Source organism: Moschus berezovskii, chromosome 16, assembly GCF_049115385.1.
Source record: "Moschus berezovskii isolate FMDL1 chromosome 16, NW_MosBer_1.0, whole genome shotgun sequence".
Taxonomy (NCBI): Eukaryota; Metazoa; Chordata; class Mammalia; order Artiodactyla; family Moschidae; genus Moschus; species Moschus berezovskii.
This window is the reverse complement of record NC_142475.1, coordinates 83,995,063-84,013,275: the sequence shown is the minus strand read 5'-3', so window position 1 is coordinate 84,013,275 and position 18,213 is coordinate 83,995,063. Positions and strand designations below refer to the sequence as shown.

General features: G+C 40.4%; 1 pseudogene; it reads right to left on the bottom strand.

Annotated features, from left to right (window-relative positions):
- Positions 1-8,952: 8,952 nt before the first annotated feature.
- Positions 8,953-11,486, bottom strand: LOC129560038 (olfactory receptor 8H3-like; annotated as a pseudogene).
- Positions 11,487-18,213: the final 6,727 nt, after the last annotated feature.

Here is an 18,213-nt window from a genome sequence, read left to right as displayed (position 1 = left end):
AGAAGAGTTGACTCACTGGAAAAGACTCTGATGCTGGGAGGTATTGGGGGCGGGAGAAGACAGGGACGACAGAGAATGAGATGGCTGGATGGCATCACCGACTCGATGGACATGAGTTTGAGGGAACTCTGGGAGTTGGTGATGGACCGGGAAGTCTGGCGTGCTGTGATTCGTGGGGTCGCAAAGAGTCAGACACGAATGAGCCACTGAACTGAACTGAACTGAGGTCTTCATAGAACTGTTCAACTTCAGCTTCTTCAGTGTTACTGGTTGGGGCATAGACTTGGATTACCTTGATATTGAATGGCTTGCCTTAGAAACAAACAGAGATCATTCTGTCATTTTTAAGATTGCATCCAAGTACTACATTTTGGACTCTTTTGTCAACTATGATGGCTACTCCATTTCTTCTAAGGGATTCTTGCCCACCGTAGTAGATATAATGGTCATCTGAGTCAAATTCCCCCATTCCAGTCCATTTTACTTCACTCATTCCTAAAATGTCAACGCTCACTCTTGCCATCTCCTGTTTGACCACTTTCAATTTGCCTTGATTCATGGACCTAACATTCCAGGTTGCTATGCAATATTATTCTTTACAGCATCGGACCTTGCTTCTATCACCAGTCACAACCACAACTGGATGCTATTTTTGCTTTGGTTCCATCCCTTCATTCTTTCTGGAGTTACTTCTCCACTGATCTCCAGAAGCATATTGGGCACTTACCGACCTGGGGACTTCATGTTTTAGTGTCCTATCTTTTTGCCTTTTCATGTTGTTCATGGGGTTCTCAAGGCAAGTATACTGAAGTGGTTTGCCATTCCCTTCTCCAGCGGACCACATTTTGTCAGAACTCTCCACCATGGCCGGTCCATCTTGAGTGGCCCTACAGGACATAGCTCATAGTTTCACTGAGTTAGATAAGGCTGTAGTCCATGTGATTAGATTGGTTACTTTTCTGTAATTGTGGTTTGCAACATTTCTGCCCTCTCGTGGAGAAGAATAAGAGGCTTATGGAAGCTTCCTGGTGGGAGGGAGGGAGTGAGGGGGAAACTGGGTCTTGTTCTGATGGGTGGGGCCATGGTCAGTAAATCTTTAATTTGATTTTCTGTTGATGGGTGAGCTATTTACCTGAGGCCAAACTACAGTGGAGGTAATGAAGATAATAGCAACCTCCTTCAAAAGATCACATGTGTGTATTGCTACACTCAGTGCCCCCAATCCTGCAGCAGGCCACCACAGACCCATACCTCTGCTGGAGACTTCTGGGCACTTCTGGGCAAGTCTGGGTCACTTTCTTGTGTGGTCACTGCTCCTTTCTCCTGGGTCCTGGTGCACAACGTTCTGTTTGTGCCCTCCAAGAATCAATTCCCCAGTCCTGTGTAATTTCTGACAGTTCTGTGGTTGGGTTAATGGTGACCTCCTCCATGAAGGCTTGTGCCATACCCAGGTCTGCTGCACCCAGAGCCCCTGTCCCTGTGGCAATCCACTGCTGATCTGTGCCTCCATAGGAGACACTCAGACACAGCTCTTTCTCAGTCTCTGTGGGGGTTCTGGGTTCTGGTGCACACAAGGTATGTTTGAGCCCTCTGAGCATCTCTGGCAGGATTGGCGTTTGATTCTAAAGGAGAATTTGCCCCTGCTACCATCTTGCTGGGTCTTCTCCTTTGTCCTTGGACGTGGGGTATCTTCTCACAGCCGCTCACTCCAGCATCAAGCCTTTCAGTTCAGTTCAGTTCAGTCACTCAGTCATGACCGACTCATTGCGACCCCATGAATCACAGCACACCAGGCCTCCCTGTCCATCATCAACTCCCAAAGTTCACTTACACTCATGTCCATCAAGTCGGTGATGCCATCCAGCCATCTCATTCTCTGTCGTCCCCTTCTCCTCCTGCCCCCAATCCTTCCCAGCATCAGAGTCTTTTCCAATAAGTCTACTCTTTGCATGAGGTGGCCAAAGTATTGGAGTTTCAGCTTCAGCATCAGTCCTTCCAATGAACACTCAGGATTGATCTCCTTTAGAATGGAATGGTTGGATTTCCTTGTAGTCCAAGCCTTTAGATTTACACAATTATCATCCTGCTGACTCAGTATCCAAACTCATTTTATTCTAAATTTCATAATATAGTATGGCCAATGTTATACTAGCCTTTCATAGCACCCATAATTTCATGTGTTATGTGTGACTGATACCACACAACCAACTTTTTTCTAGTGAAGTCTGCCTCAGATGTTTAGAATTTTATTGAATATTATTTATCCAACATGAAGAAACAAAGAGTCTAAAAAGGGGTAAACTGAAAGTCAGAATAAAATATTCTTGTGAATCTTTCATTAAATCATGATAATTAAACCAGTTGTCAAGTAGACTTGAAAAGAATTCTTATGGGAAACTCTGCTTATATGCCAGAATTTCTGGAGAGGTTTTGTAGGTTTGTATAAAGGAGCTATAATAAATTATTGTAAATTTGATGAAGTTAGGAAGACCAATTCTAATCATCAAATGTTTGTCTTGCTAAGACACGTGAAATAAAATTCATATTTATGGCTAGAGAAGAAAAATGTAAAGAAATTTATTTCTTAAAATTATATAAACATTAATTTAATAAATAACAAATAAGTTTAATAAATACTTTAGTGCTGATTATTTTTCATTGACTTAGAATACATTATATCTGTTCATTAAGAAGTTTAAAATAGTTTTTTTTTTTTCTTTTCAGGGGAAAAACCTTATTTGTACCTTGTGATACGTTATCTGTCTATTTGGCTTGGTGTTCATCTTTGGAGGATCAAAATATATGCATGTCTTGCTTTCTTTGTCTATATATTTCTCCTTTGTTTTATTTTCCTGACTTCAATTTAATGGAATTTATTCATTTTCTTAAAAAATTCCCGTGCTCTCTTTTCCTTTATCTCATAAATAATATTTTGTTTTTGCTCAGTCACAAAGTCATGTTCAACTCCTTGTGATCCCATGGAGTGCAGCATGCCAGGTTTTTCTGTCCTCCATTAACTTCTGGAGCTTGCTCAAACTCATGTCCATTGAGTCTGTGATGCCATCCAACCTTCTCATCCTCTGTCGTCCCCTTCTACTCCTGCCTTCAATCTTTCCCAGCATCAAGGTCTTTTCCAATATGTCAGCTCTTCCCATTAGGTGGCCAAAGTAATGGAGCTTCAGTTGCAACACTTCAATTTCTGTCCTTCCGATGAATCCCTTGATGGTTGTTTGAGCTGTTTCTATTCTTTAGCTTTCATTCATAGTGCTTATGAACATTTTCATGCATGTACTTAAGTGAATTTATGCTTTCAATTAACTTTAGATATTGACGATTAGACCAAAACTAGATGGCCTTGTGATGAAATGTACCAAATGTTATTTTTTTTTTAAAAAATCAATATTTGACAGTGCAGAAGAGGACAGCCTTTGGGAGGTAAATGATTAGCAACATGGAAGAAACTTAGTTTCCAGGATCTTTGTTGTTTATTCACCAAATTGTGTCAGACTTTTTTTGATCACATGTACTGTAGCCCACCAGGTTCCTCTGTCCATGGGATTTTCCAGGAAAGAATGCTAGAGTGGGCCTTCTCCAGAGGATCATACTGACTAGGGCCCATATCTGCTGCTCCTGCATTGGAGCAGGATTCTTTGCCACTGAGTCACCAAGGAAGCCTGGTTTCTAGAATTATGTTGTGAAAAAGACTCATCTACATACCCTGGTCAGCTAAATCTGAAAGTTTATAACCAAGGATACTTTTTTATTTGCTGAGCCAGTCTTTCTGAGTCCCATTTTTACATCAGGATAGTATGTACCCTGACTATTAGAGATTCTCTTCCTAGAACAGTAACATCATTTGGCAAACTGTTCTTTGCTTAATGGAATTTCCTTCTGTGATTAGAGCTGGGCCTGGACGTTTGAGAAGACCTAGCTAGTATTGTCCAAATCACGCTGGCTGGTATTAGCATGTTTTACAGAATGTCTGCCAGTAGTATAAGCCTTTCAACATTCCCTGGTATTTTATGTAATGCTTTCCTTAATATAGTAATGAATTCTATTTTCTCAGTTCTGGCAATCATAGTACAATTTTGCTGAAAATGTCCAATCAGACAATGGTGGCGAGAAATATGAACAGTGGGTTTAGACTATCAGTGTTCAAACGTGAGCTTGTCCTTTCACTAGTGAGTGATCATGGACAAGTTATTTACTGTGTTCTATAGTTTCATCCTCTATAAATTGCAGCCTTCAGATACATTCATTGAGGTTTAAATCTAGGTGCTGGGGAAAGGATGTTGAACAAACTAAACAAGAGTCCTCATTCATTAAGTGTCCATGACAGTGTATGACGGTGCAGCAAACAAGAGCCAAACTACACCAGCAAAATATTATGAAAGGTTAAATGTAGAGAACTGTGATGGAAAATAAATGAAGCATGCAAGGGGGAAGGGAATAGGGACAATTTTAAATGTTTTTATTAAGACTAGAATAGAAAAGAAAGCATGCATTTCTCTGTGAATAGCAAGTTTCTGAATGAAAGGGAAAATGGAAAAATTCCAAAAACTATCAGTACTAGTATGGACAGAAGAGTTAGGATGTCAGTGGTCAAATCAAAGTGACTATGACTGATAGAATAATAAGGAATGAGTTCATGAAGGTAAGGAGTAGGGACAAGGTCACTGTGGAGCAGTGAACTATTATGAAGGTTATAACACAAAAAACGAAAAAACATATGACCAAGAAAACCCACTCCTAGGCAAATATCTGGAAAAAACTATAGTTCAAAAAATATACGCATGCAAATGGTCCTTGCAACACTATTTACAAAGGCCAGAACGTAGAAACAAGCCATATGTCCATTAACAGAGTGAAACTTTTAATTCAAGAATTTAGGTTTACTAATCATAACAAATGAATATAAATCAGGAGAAAGGCAATGCTATTGTAAAATACACCTAATTTCAGCAAAAAAAAGTTTTCTGAAGTTTTTTTGACACATCACACAAAGTTATGGGTTTAAAATGTTTTCAGATAGCTACTGAAGAAATATCACTGCATACAGATTTTTAACTTGATCAATCTGCAAACATTTCATGTCCAAAACATTGCAAAATGAGAGTCTGGATTTTTCCATTTACCAAGAACACATTTACCCTAGATTTCAGTGACAAAGGAATAATTAATAGTAAACTTGTAAGAATACAAAGAAAGCTGCTGAAGAGTTCATAGGAAGTGAGAGAAATATGACTATATATAATGCAGTGTTGGAGAAGATTCTTGAGAGTCCCTTGGACTGCAAGAAGATCCAACAAGTTCATCCTAAAGGAGATTAGTCCTGGGTGTTCATTGGAAGGACTGATGTTGAAGCTGAAACTCCAATACTGTGGCCACCTGATGCGAAGAGCTGGCTCATTTGAAAAGACCCTGATGCTGGGAAAGATTGAGGGCAGGAGGAGAAGGGGACGACAGAGAATGAGATGGTTGGATGGCATCACCGACTCAATGGACATGAGATTGGGTAAACTTCAGGAGTTGGTGATGGACAGGGAGGCCTGGCATGCTGCAGTTCATGGGATAACAAAGAGTCAGACATGACTGAGCGACTGAGCTGAACTGAACTGAATACATGTACATACATAACTATCAATCTGTAGTATATGTTGTTGTTGTTTAGTCGCTAAATGGTGTCCAACTCTTTGTAAATCCGTGTACTGTAGCCCGCCAGGCTCCTCTATACATGGGGGTTCCCAGGCAAGAATACTGGAGTGGGTTACCATTTCCTTCTCTGGGGGATCTTCCCGAATCAGAGATGGAACTTGTGTCTCCTGTATTGATCGGTGGATTCTTTTCCACTGAGCCAACAGGAATGTCCAGAAGAACACACATAAAGTTGCTAATAACTTTTAGAAAACTTGTAATTTTTAAATTTTTTCAATATTTTCCAAGTTTTCTACATTATTAATGTGTACCACTTTAAATAGAAATTTTGAAGTGTTGAGTATTTACTTAGCTGTTTGTGTATCTGTTTTTTAAAATAAACTAAAGGTAATTTTGCTTTTTTGCATTTCTTTTCCATGAAGATGGTCTTGATCCCTGTCTCCTGTACAATGTCACGAACCTCCATCCAGAGTTCATCAGGCAATTTATCGATCAGATCTAGTCCCTTAAATCTATTTTTCACTTCCACTGTATAATCATTAGGGATTTGATTTAGGTCATATCTGAATGGTCTAGTGGTTTGCCCTAAATTAGTCTGAATTTGGCAATAAGGAGTTCATGATCTGAGCCACAGTCAGCTCCTGGTCTTGTTTTTGCTGACTGTATAGAGCTTCTCCATCTTTGGCTGCAAAGAATATAATCAATCTGATTTCTGTGTTGACCATCTGGTGATGTCCATGTGTAGAGTCTTCTCTTGTGTTGTTGGAAGAGGGTGTTTGCTATGACCAGTGCATTCTCTTGGCAAAACTCTATTAGCCTTTGCCCTGCTTCATTTTGTGCTCCAAGGCCAAATTTGCCTGTTACTCCAGGTGTTTCTTGACTTCCTACTTTTGCATTCCGGTCCCAGGTGTTAGTTCTAAAAGGTATTGTAGGTCTTCATAGAACCGTTCAACTTCAACTTCTTCAGCATTACTGGTTGCGGCATAGACTTGGGTTACTGTAATATTGAATGGTTTGCCTTGGAAACAAACAGAATCATTCTGTCGTTTTTAAGATTGCATGCAAGTATTGCATTTCGGACTCTTTTGTTGACCATGATGGCTAAAGAAAGGCAATGCCAAAGAATGCTCAAACTACCGCACAATTACATTCATATCACACGCTAGTAAAGTCATGCTCAAAATTCTCCAAGCAAGGCTTCAGCAATATGTGAACCATGAACTTCCAGATGTTCAAGCTGGTTTTAGAAAAGGCAGAGGAACCAGAGATCAAATTGCCAACATCTGCTGGATCATGGAGAAAACAAGAGAGTTCCAGAAAAACATCAATTTCTGCTTCATTGACTATGCCAACGCCTTTGACTGTGTGGATCACAATAAACTGTGGAACATTCTGAAAGAGATGGGAATACCAGACCACCTGACCTGCCTCTTGAGAAACCTGTATGCAGGTCAGGAAGCAACACTTAGAACTGGACATGGAACAACAGACTGGTTCCAAATAGGAAAAGGAGTACATCAAGGCTGTATATTGTCACCCTGCTTATTTAACTTATATGCAGAGTACATCATGAGGAACGCTGGGCTGGAAGCTGCATAAGCTGGAATCAAGATTGCCAGGAGAAATATCAATAACCTCAGATATGCAGATGACACTACCCTTATGGCAGAAAGTGAAGAGGAACTCAAAAGCCTCTTGATGAAAGTGAAAGAGGAGAGTGAAAAGGTTGGCTTGAAGCTCAACATTCAGAAAACAAAGATCATGGCATCTGGTCCCATCACTTCATGGGAAATGGGGAAACAGTGGAAACAGTGTCAGACTTTATTTTGGGGGGCTCCAAAATCACTGTGGATGCTGATTGCAGCCATGAAATTAAAAGATACTTACTCCTTGGAAGGAAAGTTATGACCAACCTAGATAGCATGTTAAAAAGCAGAGACATTACTTTGCCAATCAAGGTCTGTCTAGTCAAGGCTATGGTTTTTCCCGTGGTCATGTATGGATGTGAGAGTTGGACTGTGAAGAAAGCTGATCGCCGAAGAATTGATGCTTTTGAACTGTGGTGCTGGAGAAGACTCTTGAGAGTCCCTTGGACTGCAAGGAGATCCAACCAGTCCATTCTAAAGGAGATCAATCCTGGGTGTTCATTGGAAGGACTGGTGCTAAAGCTGAAACTCCAATACTTTGGCCACCTCCTGCGAAGAGTTGACTCACTGGAAAAGACTCCGATGCTGGGAAGGATTGGGGGCAGGAGGAGAAGGGGACGACAGAGAATGAATTGGCTGGATGGCATCACCGACTCGATGGACATGAGTTTGAGTGAACTCCGGGAGTTGGTGATGGACAGGGAGGCCTGGCCTGCTGTGATTCATGGGGTCTCAAAGAGTTGGACACGACTAAGCTACTGAACTGTACTGAACTGAAAGGTAATTTATAAATTAGAATAATATTATTTAAGGAAAATAAAAAACATAAGTTACAAATAAGCAGGGATGTGAGTATTCTAATGATAATAGTCAGCATTTCTTTGTAAGGCCTTAAATGCTTTACGTCAATTATGTGATGTTAATACCTACAATAACATTATAGATCTGGAATTATTGCCTGCTTGGTGAGATTGTGGAAGCTTGAGTCCAAAAGTGTCAATGATTCCTTTAAATGTTGTAGACTTACAAGGGCTGCAGACCTAGAACTGAAATCCTGCAATGGACAGCTCCAAAGCAAGTGCCACCAATCACTCTGTTATATTGCCTCCCTACAAGTACATGAAACAAGTTTTAAAACTGCTATTATTGTCCATAAAATGGGCCTCATTTCATAATAAAATTCTCTAAATTTGTATAATACTGTTTAAAAGGTATTAATTATAGTTTATTACTGTGCAAATCAGTTGTCCCTAAATATATATATATTTATATATATATATATATACATATGTATATATACATATATACACCATGAATTTAACATGTTTCAACATTTCAGATTACAATGTGGATTTCTTAAGGCGTGTTCCAGAAAAAGGGTTTCCCATGGCTCAAGGTTAAACTTTGCTGCCAATGCAGGTGATGCAGAGGACGCATAGTTCAATCCCTGGGTTGGGAATATACCTTGGAGTAGGAAATGATGACCTATTTCTGTATTCTTGCCTGGAAAATTCTGTGGACAGAAGAGCCTGGTGGGCTATAGTCCATGGGGTCGCAAAGAACATGACAGAGCATGACCACAATTCCAGGAAATCCCCAAGATCATACTAGATCAAGCAAAGGATGGTTCAAAACAAAGCAAATAAATAGTTCAGTTTGTTTCTGGAAAGAGAAAGCAAGGGGATAAAATACAGATAAGAAAAAAAAAGAAACTGGTGAGCATGAACATTTGCCTTCAGTGTTATTTTAATTGTTCAGAGCCCTTTGTCTGGGCTTTCCTCCTAGCTCAGCTGGTAAAGAATCCACCTGAAATGCAGGAGACTCCGGCTTGATTCCTAGGTCTGACGATCCCTTGGGGAAGGGACAGGCTACCCTTTCCAGTATTCTTGGATTTCCCTTGTGGCTTACCTGGTAAAGAATCTTCCTGAAATGTGGGAGACCTGGGTTTGATCCCTAGGTTGGGAAGATCCCCTGGAGAAGGGAAAGGCTACCCACTCCAGTACTCTGGCCTGGAGAATTCCATGGACTATACAGTCCATGGGGTCGCAAAGAGTCGGACATGACTGAGCGACTGAACTGAACTGAACTGAACTGGAGTAAGTAAAAATCATACTGCCATAAAAGATGGTGACCCCCAGAAGATGTGATGCAGATGTAGAGAAGGCTTTTTGCTTACTTGAAGTGGAAATAATTTTCAGGATAGTAGACAGGATGAACACATCAATTCAGTTCAGTTCAGTTCAGTTCAGTCGCTCAGTCATGTCCAACTCTTTGCGACCCCATGTATCACAGCAGGCCAGGCCTCCCTATCCATCATCAACTCCCGGAGTTCACTCAAACTCATGTCCATCGAGTCGGTGATGCCATCCAGCCATCTCATTCCCTGTTGTCCCCTTCTCCTCCTGCCCCCAATCCTTCCCAACATCAGAGTCTTTTCCAGTGAGTCAGCTCTTCGCATGAGGTGGCCAAAGTATTGGAGTTACAGCTTTAGCACCAGTCCTTCCAATGAACACCCAGGATTGATCTCCTTTAGAATGGACTGGTTGGATCTCCTTGCAGTCCAAGGGACTCTCAAGAGTCTTCTCCAACACCACAATTTAAAAGCAGCCTTCTTCACAGTCCAACTCTCACATCCATACATGACCACAGGAAAAACCATAGCCTTGACTACACGGACCTTCGTAGGCAAAGTAATGTCTCTTGCTTTTTAATATGCTATCTAAGTTGGTCATAACTTTCCTTCCAAGAAGTAAGCATCTTTTAATTTCATGGCTGCAATCAGCATCAGCAGTGATTTTGGAGCCCAAAAAAATAAAGTCTGACACTGTTTCCACTGTTTCCCCATCTATTTCCCATGAAGTGATGGGACCAGATGCCATGATCTTTGTTTTCTGAATGTTGAGCTTCAAGCCAACCTTTTCACGCTCCTCTTTCACTTTCATCAAGAGGCTTTTGAGTTCCTCTTCACTTTCTGCCATAAGGGTAGTGTCATCTGCATATCTGAGGTTATTGATACTTCTCCCAGCAATCTTGATTCCACCTTGTGCTTCTTCCAGCCCAGCGTTCCTCATGATGTAATCTGCATATAAGTTAAATAAGCAGGGTGACAATATACAACCTTGACGTACTCCTTTTCTTATTTGGAACCAGTCTGTTGTTCCATATCCAGTTCTAACTGTTGCTTCCTGACCTGCATACAGGTTTCTCAAGAGGCAGGTCAGGTGGTCTGGTATTCCCATCTCTTTCAGAATGTTCCACAGTTTATTGTGGTCCACACAGTCAAAGGCTTTGGCATAGTCAATGAAGCAGAAATAGATGTTTTTCTGAAACTCTCTTGCTTTCTCCATGATCCAGCGGATGTTGGCAATTTGATCTCTGGTTCCTCTGCCTTTTCTAAAACCAGCTTGAACATCTGGAAGTTCATGGTTCACATATTGCTGAAGCCTGGCTTGGAGAATTTTGAGCATGACTTTACTAGCGTGTGATATGAGTGCAATTGTGTGGTAGTTTGAACATTCTTTGACACTGCTATTGTAATAAGAGACAGCACTAGACTGGAGCCAGCAAAAGTGGATATGATGATTTCTTTCTATGTGTCAGTGCAGGGCAAGGCTAAGATTGAGGATAGATCACAGAAAAAATGAAAGATTATATTGGATCTGCAGATGCATAATTATATGCAAATTATATGCGATCTGCTGATGCATAGTCCATTAACAAAAGAGTCCATAAAGCCAATCAAATAACATCCAAATACTAGGGAGCAGCAGGGTCTGGTGTAACAGTCGGGTAATGCAGAGGGTTGCAGATGGCTACATAGTGATAATAGGCCATGGAGGAGAGAAGGAGATATTCAGTGGCACCCAAGAAGACAAAGAAATATATCTGAGTGAAGCAGTTCAGGTATGAAATAGTTTTGATGGAAGTCAGTAAGTTGTCTAAGGTTTTAGGGGTGATGACACTTGAATAACTGAGGTCAAGAAATGATAGGTGACTGAGGAAAAAATACATGGGGGTGTGAAGCTGGAGATCGAGGCAGATTATCAGCATCATTCCTGCATTGCCCAGCACAGTGATCAGGTACATCAGGAGGAAGAGGGTGAAGAGGACCAGCCGGATCACTTCAGAGTCTGTCAGTCCCATGAGGATGAAGTCAGACACGTGTGTGATATTTCTTCTGCCCATAGTGTTCAAATGCTCCAAACTGTTGAGAAATCAAAATTGATATTCAACAGCAATTACTTCAACAATTTAAAAAAATGTATTTTGTATATGTATGAATCACATCAATTATTTATATTAATTTAGTGTTTCCACAAAGTGATGATAAGGAGATGTGTATAGGGTATGCAGAGAAATAAAAACTTATTTTGATTTCCATTTGGATGTTGACATTTGGATATATTATAACAAAAACTAATAAACTGAACAATTAGAATAAGCCTGACATAGCCCTAAATGCTCCTGTTAATGCATTTACTTAATGCATTTCATGAGATTATTATAACGTAATTAGTACTATTTTAGCCATTTTTTTCCAGGGAGACAAAGGGCACAGAGAATTTAGTTAACTTATCCAGATTTAGAACTACTAAATATTGGATCTGCAATTCCACCTTGATAGATTGACTGCAGAGAGCATGTCCATAATATTATGTGTGTGTATGTTCAGTCGTGTCCAACTCTTTGCAAAACCCCATGTACTGTAGCCCTCCAGGTTCCTCTGTCCATGGAATTTTCCAGGCAAGAATACTAGAGTGAGTTGACATTTCCTCCTCCAGGACATCCTCCCCACCCAGAGATCAAACCCAGGTCTCCTGCATTGCAGGCAGATTCTTTACTACTACACAACACCATAATACTACTTTCCTATTTATAATTAGTTTCAACAAAACTAAGGGGAAAATGCAAGCTATATAATAAAGATTGATAAAAGAATAGTTTTAATGTATCATGTTCTGTTCTTTCATTTAAAATGCTATTTAATGTTAATGACAAGTATCCAAACTTCAGTTCAGTTCAGTTCAGTTCAGTCGCTCAGTTGTGTCCAACTCTTTGTGACCCCATGAATCACAGCACGCCAGGCCTCCCTGTCCAGCACCAACTCCCGGAGTTCACTCAAACTCATGTCCATCGAGTTGGTGATGCCATCCATCCATCTCATTCTCTGTCATCCCCTTCTCCTCCCGCCCCCAATCCTTCCCAGCATCAGAGTCTTTTCCAGTGAGTCAACTCTTCACATGAGGTGGCCAAAGTATTGGAGTTTCAGCTTTAGCATCAGTCCTTCAAATGAACACCCAGGATTGATCTCCTCTAGAATGGACTGGTTGGATCTCCTTGCAGTCCAAGGGACTCTCAAGAGTCTTCTCCAGCACCACAGTTCAAAAGCATCAATTCTTCGGTGATCAGCTTTCTTCACAGTCCAACTCTCACATCCATACATGACCACGGGAAAACCACAGCCACTTAGTGGACTTTAATCAGTTCAGTTCAGTTCAGTTCAGTCGCTCAGTCGTGTCCGACTCTCCGTGACCCCATGAATCACAGCACGCCAGGCCTCCCTGTCCATCACCAACTCCCGGAGTACACTCAAACTCATGTCCACAGAGTCGGTGATGCCATCCAGCCATCTCATTCTCCGTCGTCCCCTTCTCCTCCAGCCCCCAACCTTCCCAGCATCAGAGTCTTTTCCAGTGAGTCAACTCATCACATGAGGTGGCCAAAGTATTGCAGTTTCAGCTTTAGCATCAGTCCCTCCAATGAACATCCAGGATTGATCTCCCTTAGAATGGACTGGTTGGATCTCCTTGCAGTATAAGGGACTCTCAAGAGTCTTATCCAACACCACAGTTCAAAAGCATAGATTCTTCGGCGATCAGCCTTCTTCACAGTCCAACTCTCACATCCATACATGACCACGGGAAAAACCATTGCCTTGACTAGACGGACCTTGGTTGGCAAAGTAATGTCTCTGCTTTTTAATATACTATCCAGGTTGCTCATAACTTTCCTTCCAAGGAGCAAGCGTCTTTTAATTTCATGAGGTATATTAAAATGATAGACCACATGTTAATATTAATTTCCAAAAATATGTTATTTTTCTAACTTGGCCACTGAAAATCAAATTTCTTCCAAAATTATATTTCTAAAAAATGCTAATGGCTTGTGCTGTTGCTGTAGACCCTTATTATATCAACTTTCTACTTCTCCTTCCACAAATCCTGACACTTCTTAATAAGTTCTAAAAGGTATCTACATGCATTTTCTGCTGATAAAGTTCCCACTTTATTGGATACTATCTAAAACTTTCCAAATTTAAGAATGATACTTACTGGCACAGTTTATGAAAGTTGGTGAAAAAACACTTTCTTCCAATATTTTCTCCCTAGGAGTATTCGAGGAGCAAAACATTGAATTTTGCTCACAAATAGCACATGAAGACCATTTCAGTTGAAAATTTCTATGATACAAGGTTTGTTTTCTTTATGATCAGTTCTTTTAAAATTTTAGTGCATTCATTTTGTTTTATTCTGAGGCAAAAATAAATCAAAAGAAGTTTTGTTCAGCTCCCGATCATATGTAAAATTTGCCAGGAAGTCATCTCTAAAATGAGCATCAGGGACCAACTGTGTGCATAAATGTAAGTGGAGCACCATATCTCTTGCCTCTCATCCTGATAACTCCAGGGTACCTCATATTCTGGGAACTGATGTTAACGCAAACTTTGGTCATCTCTGTGGACCAGTTTCCAAGGAAGATTACTTGGCATGTCTCCAAGGACAGATGTTCAAGTACTAAATGCTGCTATGCTGTTTTGAGAAACAATTTTTTCCCCTTAGAAGCCACACAATGAAGAGCCTAATGCTTTGGCCTCCCTACGTGATGCTCTAAATCTATGTCTGTTGTGGTAGAGAAACTATTTTCAGAGAAATATTTCCTTATTCTGTGACTGAAACGATCAGGGATGGAATGATGCATTTTTTACAATGAAACTTTTATATTTAAATGTGTGACGATATTACAGGAGTGGACTTCCCAGATGACACTAGTGGTAAAGAACCCTCCTGCCAATGCAGGAAACATAAGAGGCAGGAGTTCAATCCCAGGGCTGGGAAGATCCCCTGCAGGAGGAAATGGCAGCCCACTCCATTATTCTTGCCTGAAGAATCCCATGACAGAGGAGCCTGGTAGGCTACAGTCCATAGTGTCCCAAAGAGTTGGACATGATAGAAGCGACTTGGCACACTTGCATTATAATAGTAAATATGTATGTTGGAAAAAAAACGTCAATATAGCAAAATTCAAAGAACAATATGAAATAATCACAACTAATGTAAAATTTTGATTAAAATGTCCCAATTACTTTTTCTTCATAGAGACTGAAAACAAATTAAAATATTCTTGTTACTCTGTAATTAACACAGAATAAGTAAAACCAATTTTCCTGTAGATTTAAAAGTGGCATGTCTGTTCATACTCCAGAATTTCAGGAGATAATTTGTTAGTTTGTAAAAAAGACGTACTTCTGTATTTATTATATCTTTGATAAACCTTGGACTGGCAAATCTACTCTTCAAAAATTAGTGCTGTTAAAGCAAGTGTGAAACAAAATTCACATTTTATGTCTAGATGAGACAATTTTAAGCATAAATTTTAAAGAAAATTTTTTCTTTAAATTGCTTGAAGAAATTTTAACTTTCAAATATAAAGACATCCTCTTGTAGCTCAGCTGGTAAAGAATCCTCCTGCAATGTAGGAGACCCCTGTTTGATTCCTGGGTTGGGAAGATCCTCTGGAGAAGGGATAGGCTAGCCAATCCAGTCTTTTTGGGCTTCCCTGGTGGCTCAGATGGTAAAGAATCTGGCTTCAGTGCAGAAGACCTGGGTTCAATCCCTGGATTTGGAAGATCCCCTGGAGAAGGGAAATGCTACCCACTCCATATTCTGGCGTGGAGAATTCCATGGACAGAGGAGTTTGGCATGTTAGCCCATGGGGTCGCAGAGTCAGACACAACTAAGTGACTTTCACTTTCACCTTTAATAAATACTTTAATACTGGTTATTTTTTGTTGACTCACTCATGACACATTCAATACATAATTTTTTTAATTTATTTATTTTAATTGGAGGCTAATTACTTTACAGTATTGTATTGGTTTTGCCATACATTGACATGAATCCAACCCGGGTGTACATGTGTTCCCCATCTTGAACCCCACTCCCACCTCCCTCCTCATACCATCCCTCTGGTTCATCCCAGTGCAACAGCCACGAGCATCCTGTCAATACGTAATTTTTAATCTTTTTTTTTTCTTTTTGGAAAAGATAAACCTTGATTATAGCTTATGATATCTTTTCTATTTCTTGGACTTGGTTTTCATCTTTAGAGGATCAAAATATATGCATATTCTGAGTTCTTGATCTATGTTGTCCTACTATTTTCCTCACTGTATTCTTTTTAATTTGTTTATTTACAATTAGAGGATAATTGCTTTACAAATTACACTGTCATACATAAACAGGAATCAACCACAGGTAGACATTTGTCCTCTCCCTCCTAAACCTTCTTCCCACCTCCCACCCCTTCCCACCCCTCGAGGTTGTCACAGAGTACAAGACTTGAGCTCCCTGTGTCATATAGCGAATTCCCACTGGCTATCTAATTTTCCATATGCTGATGCATATGTTTCCATGCTGCTCTCTCAATTTGTCCCCTGCTGTGCCCACAAGTCTGTTCCCTGTGTCTGCCTGTCCATTGCTGCCCTACTGATAGGTTCATCATTGCCGTCTTTCTAGATTCCATATATATACATCCTGAGAAAACCTTAATTGAAAAAGACACATACATTTACCCCAGTGTTCATCACTGACTATATTTTGATGGGATGTATTCACCTCTGAATAATTTTTCTGTGACCTCTTTTCCCTTATCTAATGTAAATAATATTTAGAGATATAATATGCAAAGGTAAGCATTTTCTTAAATAATTTGAATACCATAAATTTCACCTATATTATATAACATTCCAAATGTATAACTCATGATGTATAATATGTTTGGGTTATGTATGTTCATCATTCCTAAAAGAAACCTCACTGCAGATAACAGCTATTCTTCATTGTCTCACTGCTCAACCAAGGAACGACTATCCACTTCCTGTCCATAAGTTTGCCTATTCTGGATATTCCATGTGAATTGCATCATATAGTATGTTGTGTTTTATGACTAACTTGTTTCTGTAAAGTTTTCAAAGTTCACACATGTTGTAACATATATTTCACCATTTTTTATTGCCATACAAATGGTATGGACCTAACAGAAGCAGAATATACTAAGAGGTGGCAAGAATACACAGAAAAACTATACAAAAAAGAGCTTCACGAGCCAGATAATCATGATGGTGTGATCACTCACCTAGAGACAGACATCTTGGAATGTGAAGTCAAGTGGGCATTAGGAAGCATCACTACGAACAAAGCTAGTGGAGGTGATGGAATTCCAATTGAGCTATTTCAAATCCTGAAAGATGATGCTGTGAAATTGCTGCACTCAATATGCCAGCAAATTTGGAAAACTCAGCAGGGGCCACAGGACTGGAAAAGGTCAGTTTTCGTTCCAATCCCAAAGAAAGGCAATGCCAAAGAATGCTCTAACTACCGCACAATTGCACTCATATCACACGCTACTAAAGTCATGCTCAAAATTCTCCAAGCCAGGCTTCAGCAATATGTGAACCGTGAACTCCCAGATGTTCAAGCAGGTTTTAGAAAAGGCAGAGGCACCAGAGATCAAATTGCCAACATCTGCTGGATCATGGAAAAAGCAAGAGAGTTCCAGGAAAACATCTATTTCTGTTTCATTGACTATGCCAAAGCCTTTGACTGTGTGGATCACAATAAACTGTGGAACATTCTGAAAGAGATGGGAATACCAGACCACATGACCTGCCTCTTGAGAAATCTATATGCAGGTCAGGAAGCAACAGTTAGAACTGGACATGGAACAAGAGACTGGTTCCAAATAGGAAAAGGAGTACGTCAAGGCTGTATATTGTCACCCTGCTTATTTAACTTATATGCAGAGTACATCATGAGGAATGCTGGGCTGGAAGATGCACAAGCTGGAATCAAGATTGCCAGGAGAAATATTAATAACCTCAGATATGCAGATGACAACACCCTTATGGCAGAAAGTGAAGAGGAACTCAAAAGTCTTGATGAAAGTGAAAGAGGAGAGTGAAAAAGTTGGCTTAAAGCTCAACTAGCATTGAACTCAGAAAACAAAGATCATGGCATCTGGTCCCATCACTGCATGGGAAATAGATGGGGAAACAGTGGAAACAGTGTCAGACTTTATTTTGGGGGCTCCAAAATCACTGTGGATGCTGATTGCAGCCATGAAATTAAAAGATGCTTACTCCTTGGAAGGAAAGTTATGACCAACCTAGATAGCATATTAAAAAGCAGAGACATTACTTTGCAAACCAAGGTCCATCTAGTCAAGGCTATGGTTTTTCCCGTGGTCATGTATGGATGTGAGCGTTGGACTGTGAAGAAAGCTGATCGCCGAAGAATTGATGCTTTTGAATTGTGCTGTTGGAGAAGACTCTTGAGAGTCCCTTGGACTGCAAGGAGATCCAACCAGTCCATTCTAAAGGAGATCAATCCTGGGTGTTCATTGGAAGGACTGGTGCTAAAGCTGTAACTGCAATACTTTGGCCTCCTCCTGCAAAGAGTTGACTCACTGGAAAAGACTCTGATGCTGGGAGGGATTGGGGGCAGGAGGAGAAGGGGACGACAGAGAATGAGATGGCTGAATGGCATCACCAACTAGATGGACATGAGTTTGAGTGAACTCCGGGAGTTGGTGATGGACAGGGAAGCCTGGCATGCTGTGATTCATGGGGTCGCAA